The sequence below is a fragment of the Thermobia domestica genome, chromosome 1 (genome assembly GCF_964235325.1).
Source record: "Thermobia domestica chromosome 1, izTheDome1.hap1.1, whole genome shotgun sequence".
Classification (NCBI taxonomy): domain Eukaryota; kingdom Metazoa; phylum Arthropoda; class Insecta; order Zygentoma; family Lepismatidae; genus Thermobia; species Thermobia domestica.
The window spans coordinates 12,447,572-12,454,438 of record NC_137454.1 but is presented as its reverse complement, the minus strand read 5'-3'; positions in this window follow the sequence as shown (position 1 = coordinate 12,454,438).

Sequence of the window (6,867 nt, the reverse complement as noted above, 5' to 3'; positions counted from 1 at the left end):
CTCTTCAAATTTTAGCCCTAAAAGTGTTCGATCCATTCATGGTTTGTCGAATTGTGTATCTGAGTAGGTAATCAGAAATCAATTAAACTGAAAATAATGGCTACTAATGTCAGATTTCAAGAGTTGTTTAATTATAGCATAAGAGTACCTTTAAAATGAGCACAAATATAAGTATAATACCATCATTTTTGCTTTAGAGAAACAATCCATAGTTAACTGTCATTAACAACACTGTACGCTGTCACAACGTTACTTACACTATAAAGTAACTGCTGAAAGGGAATACAGAAGCCAAAGGTGTAAAACAAAAAGTACTCGAAACAGTTCATTCACAGTAGCAAAGTGGTGTACAGATCAATGAAGACTTCCGGCATGTGCATCGATTCTCGGAGCATATCCTCTTGCAACCACATTTAACGAACTCCAAACAGGTCTCCTCAGTAATGGAGGTAGTGGTAGTTTGCCTTCATTTTCTTTCCAACCCCACAAAGTTAGTTGGGAAACGTCATGGAGTGGTTTCAAACATTGAGCCCAAATCATAGACTGATAAGATGTTCTGCGAACATGTTGAATCTTGTGTAGGTGGGATTGGTTGAATCGTTCTTCTTTTCTTTGTAAATGAATGCTTCCTTGCTTCATTTACAGAATCTATAATCGATGACTTATCACATTAATTCAGTCAGTATATGATTTGACCCCCAACAAATTGCAAGAAAAGTTTGCACAACGTAGTTTTCTAATGATAGAATCGCCTCATCCATATTCTCGTTGGCAGTAAAAACTCCAGTCTCTTCTGATACTGCGTTTTCTTGCCGTATTCTTACCTCTTCCACAAAATGATGTGGTATCACATCCCATAAATGCATGAACATCGGAAGTATTTCCGTCTTTGATGATCCCAATGATTCTGACATTGCTCTCACGTTTATATATCTGGAATACAGAAATAGCACATGCCTTAGGCGTTTGCAAAGCTTAAGTAAGCATCGCGTACAGTGTCACTCGATTAGCAGTAAATAAAAAGATATTTCACGAAGGTGTATGTGAGTGCATTTAAGCAAACACTTTCTCGCACTGAGTGAAATGCTGGCTCGCCGGGAACAACAGCATGAACATTTCCATCGACAGACATTATGTATATTTGTTTTGAAGGCCAAGCGATTATTTTTGGATAGTCTATATTTGTAGCAGTTATGGTACTCCATACCTAATCTTAATTACACAGTAAGGAAGAAATTATCCATGTGGATAGTATGAAATGTGTATGCCGACAACTAATGCCGAGTTCAATACCAACTGAATACGGTTTCAGCGATTCCATCCTTCTCGAATCAACCTTTATAAAATTAAGTCCTTCATTAAATTACATTGCGTACCTACCGAAAGGATTCTCCAACTCCAAAGGTAAAGAACATGTCCTCCATGTCCCAGTTTGTCGAAAACGTTAACAGTCAAAACCACAACATCTGTGTTCACAGTTAGAAGGAGCACTTTTCGATATCCCAGGACAGCGTCCGCAAGATGAAGCATTATCCGTGTGTCCGCTTCCTCGTAGTTGTGGGAGCTTAAAGAATTAATGTAAGATCAGGTAGTCGTAGTCAGTGCAAACTTCCTTTTAGTGGTATAAACTTCTTTGTTCATTTGTCCGATCTCCATCAACTTTGGGGTGATTAAACGAATACGTTGTCGCTTATTGCCATTTGATCGCTGGAACTGAAGGAAGTTCTTGGGAATTGGAGCGTTAGGTGTGACTAGTTCCCCTTGATTCCCGTGTCATTTCCTTTATGGAGTTGAGGAAATATTCGTCCCATACCACACCGATTTGTTTCACTGTTGCAAGCTGTTTTCGATATATTCTTCAAAAGTTTTGGCTGCTCCTCGTGGAATCATATGAATAACAGCGGCGGCTGGTACTATGTGTTGCATGGTTGTGCAACCAGATATTTTTTAATACTAAAGATATTTGTAAGTATTAAAGTAGTGTATCAGTAAAAAAAAAAAAAAAAAAAAAAAAAAAAAAAAAAAAAAAAACCTTTGCTCTTGAGCGCAAAACAGTATTGATATATTTCTAAAAATTAAATTTAAAGAAAACTGAAAGAAAGAGAGTGATATACAAATCCAGTGGCAACGAGTGTTGCCACTTGGAAGCAGTAACATTGAGCATATGGCAGCGAGCTCCTACCTCTTAACATGACGAAGTGGATTTATTCTCTTGTATTGCTGCTATCCTCCCGTATTGTGCTCTTGCAGTTGCTACTTCGTTCGAAACTGGTATATAGTCATCTTCTGTAGTAGTTACGAATTCCTCCGCTTGGCAGCGCTTGACTCAATGGATAGGTTGAGTGAGATATAGACGCTTGGAAGAAAGAAGTTATTCACCAAACAGAAACTCGCAAAGAACAAATACGCATCTGGTGGTAGCAAGGGTGGATCCAGGTTGAATGTTTGGAGGAAGGCGGTCGTTCAAAGTCAATAGATTTTATTTTACACTTATAATAAAAAGGTAAAAATTCTTGGGATAGATTTTATTTTTAAAATAAAAAAATATCCTATTCTTGGGGGAGGGGGGCGATTTAGACCAGAAGAAGAGAATGTCTTACCACTGGTGTAATTCCTAGCTGGGTGTCGCTCATGCACATGATCCCGTGTTCGATTTCCGGCGGAGAGCATACAAAATTAATCTCAAATCATTCACTTTCAATACTCATCTGTCTTCTTTAGCCTAAATTGCTGGAAAGTTAAACTATTTTTTTTTTTTTTTTCATTTTCGAAGGAAAAATCTTATATTTCATGCTTCTTTATAATAAAAGAGTAGACAAAAATACGTAGTTACTGAAAATGAACTTTTTGTCCCTTATATTCATGCAAAGAAATGCTAACAAAATGCATATTGTCGGAGGAGAGAGGTGTTTCTGTGCCTTAAAGAAAATAAAGCGTAAAATTTTTGCAGTAACGATGCTTTCTATTCAGAAAAACTTGGCGAGCAGCATTTTAGATTTCAATGAAGTCATAGACAAATTTGAAGCTCGAAAAGAACGAAGAGAGACTTTCCATTTTAAAATAATGCATAGTTTACTTAATGAAATAATTTTGTTTAACTGTGTGCATGAATATATGCAATTTTCTTGCATTTTTTCTTCTTTTTGGGTTAACGATATCATTTATGGTTTACAGCACATGCTATATATGCAATAACATGAACGTAGAAACTTTGTATATAAATAGTGTATAAACGAACATTGATAGTGGTTGTTTGAAAAAAAAAAAGGAAATAACTTATATATTAAATCAATATTAGAAAATACACTTTAATCAATAAATATACAAATGGAGCTTATAAGGACTTTCCTCTTCATATTTCCTGAATATTTTTTGGATAAGACTCAGGAATGCTGGGGGAGGGGAACACTTGTGCGTAACTACATACCTTTGATATTGCAACATTGCAACCGGTGCTTCTACAGACCACGAACCGCTACGGATGAATAATAGCTGCTCCAACAATAATCTTCACGTGTACTTCAGGTTCTTGAGCAAATTCACCATTTTGGGGAGGTTCAAGATATTTGAACAAATTAAATTTGTGAGTCAGCTAGCAAAGAATTACCAACATACTCTAAAGTCATTACTAATGAATGAACACGTTTCTAAAATTTTTCAGTAAATGTTTTAGATGTTTCCTAATATTTAGTATCATCTTCTTCGCCTGGTAATCTTTCGTCCGGAATGCTAAAAGAAATCTCCGGATTTTCCGTCAGTCCAATAATTTCCCCGTCACCTTTGAGCGTGGCATTCATTTGCTCGTGAGCTTGGTCGAGAGCCATTGCTGTAAAAGATCGCCGCCTTTTTCGTGCAACAAAGGCACCTAGTTTGAAAGCTGCCATCACGTCAGGATGCAAGGTATCAAGTGAGGGCAGGTCACAAGTACGCAACCATGCCAGGGGATTTATATTGGGGGTTTAGGAGCACTTGCCCTCTGATTTTGAGGAACACTTCTACTTTAATCGCTTGTCTACTGATATACTAATAAAAACGTTAAACTCTTGTGTCGGTAAGGGTCTTTCCACTCCTCAGCCAAATCTGAAATGACGACGACCTTGAGCTGTGCATTTAAGAAACACCAAACAAGAATTCTTTTTCAGCTTTGCGCCCCCACATATGGATGAGTATAATGAACAAAAATATGAGAAGTATAACTTTTTGGCAACAAAATGCAAAATTCATCAAAATTTTGGCTCTCCAAAATTTTCATATTACTTATGTTTGTGCTATTTTTAAAGATATTCTTTTGGTTTAATTAAACAACACTTGAAATGTAACAATAATAGCATTATTTTACCTTAATTCTTTTCTGATTACCTACTTATAATTCGATAAAACATGTGATAAATCAAACATTTTTAGGACTGAAATTTGAAAAGCTATCCTCGAATGTAGGCAATCCGCCATATACACTGCCCTCTTTAAACCGAACAATGCCGATACTATTTGTAGATTCAGTTAATGACTAACTCGTACTATTGTTACATATTCTGAGTCGTAGCGGGAGCGGATACGTGAGAATGTCAAATAGCGAATCAAATGCAGCAAATAGTAATCCACTCCTATAGGTATGCAACCATGCCTGTCAAAGCCACCTTCCAAAAATTTCAGCCAGGCTCACCTTCGCAAATAGTTGAGTATAGTCTGAAGAACTTTTGGGCGAGGTGTGATCTTTTAGTCACATAATGCAGAGTTCACTAAAACTACTGAGAAAACGACTACAAAAATGTAACAGTGGAAAATTTCAAGTTTAAAGAAGAACAACAAAAATCAAACGAGAAAACCATAGAAACATTGAACTTGAAAACACTTTAGCAGAATCTGTCAAAGTGGAGAAGATTTACATCATGAATGCCTCCTTTAAGAAATGTGCAATAATGCCTCTTAAATGAAAGAACAAATGAAATTGACTACATAAAGTTAGGGAGAAGATATGTGATTGAAGACAGCAGTGTTCTGTACAGGAATGGAAATGCCAATCGAATTGTAAGATGAAAACTATATTTGAAGATCAAAGTGGAAAAAATTTAAATATAAAATATGTTATCCTACAGCAAGCAGTACAACGTATTTCAACTCGAAATAAGGAACCATTTCACAAAACTCATTGCGAGGAGACTATAAACATTTCATAAAGCCAATAAGAAGATAAAAGAAATAGTTATAGGAACAGCTATAAAGGTAAGAAGTATTAGTATTAAGAAGAATAAAAAGAATTCGAAAAAAATCGGTGTCTGACAAAAATAATAACTTAAGCTTGATTATGCGGCATCTAAATTAGAGTACGTGAAACTTAACTCACATGGGGGGGGGGAGGATATTACAGAAGATAAAAGGAAATTGAACTGTGATTTAATGAGAGAAATAATCTAAGAAAACACAGCCCTTTTGAAGGCAAAGCAGAGTCTAGACAGTTGATACATGCAGATCATAATACTGAAAATGAAAGGATAGAATAAATGCTAGTATAATTGCTCAGAAATAATGCAGAAAGCTCAGCAGTATGATACGACTATTCGAGGGATCAACCAGAAGTGAAAGGAAATCAAATCGAAAGTGTTCCAGTGCATATCCGACTAGGAAAATAAATCAAAGGATACCACTAGAAGAAGTTGATGTTACATTAGAAATACTAAAGAAACTTAATATAAAAAAGACAATATTGTTATATATTGCACGTGATCCGTATTTATAAACAAAGTCATGTACTTTCTATTTGTAAACAAAACCACGGGCTCTCTTATCACAAGCAAGCAGACGACAAGCATAATGATCATCATTGTCAGGTCATGTGACAGAAGAGGAATATTAGCGCCACCGCTATCCAGAAGAGGCAATAAAACACCACGTAACGTCTCAGTCAATATCAGTTACTCCTGGTGAAATCCACTCCCTTAGCTTGCGTGGAGCTCTGAAAGATCTTACCTAATCTAAGCCTCTTAGCTTGGCTAGAGCTCTGAGAGACCTTACCTAATCTAAGCCTCTTAGCTTGGCTAGAGCTCTGAGAGGTCTAACATAACCCACACCTCTCTTTCATTGCCTGAAGCATTGAGAATTTCTAACCATAACCACTTAGCTTGCCTGTATCTCTGTGGTATTCTTTCCTTGGCTGCTTAGGCTTTGGGACACCTATTTTACCTAGAGAAAAAAGTACATAGAGCACATTGTATTGGTCTTTAGTTCACAATTAGAGTGATGTTATATTTGTATATAACTAAGTAACCAACTAACTCTATAGCCTATGGAACCCGGAGGTTCAATGCCGTGCTCACAAAAAGCTCTCCATTGACTTCTATTCGCCAACTGGATCCAGTTTCTACTTTCTACTCCTATTTGTCCGAGATCTGTCTTAATATTGTCCTCTCATCTCCACCTAGGTCCTCCTAATGGTCGTTTTCCGATTAGTCTTTCAGTTAAAATTTTAAAAGGTTCCTACTGCTTCCATTCTGGCTACATGACCTGCCCACCTGAGCCTCTTAGATTTGATGACCCCAACAATGTTTTGTAAACCGTATAAATTATGCAGTCCTTCGTTATGAAGTTTCTGCTATTCCCCATTCTCGTTCGTCTTGGGTCTGAATATTCGTCTCAGGATCTTATTCTACAATATTTTCAGTCTATATTCTTTCCTCAGAGTAAGCGACCATGTTTCGCAACCATGTAGAACAGCAGGCATGATTATCGTTTTATATATTTTAAGCTTCAAATTCCTCGACAGAATTCTCGACGACAAAAGATTTTCAATAGAATAATAACACGAATTCCCTACGTTTAGTCGACATTTAATTTCTACGTGGATATGGTTTTCGTCTGTTAATTGTACTT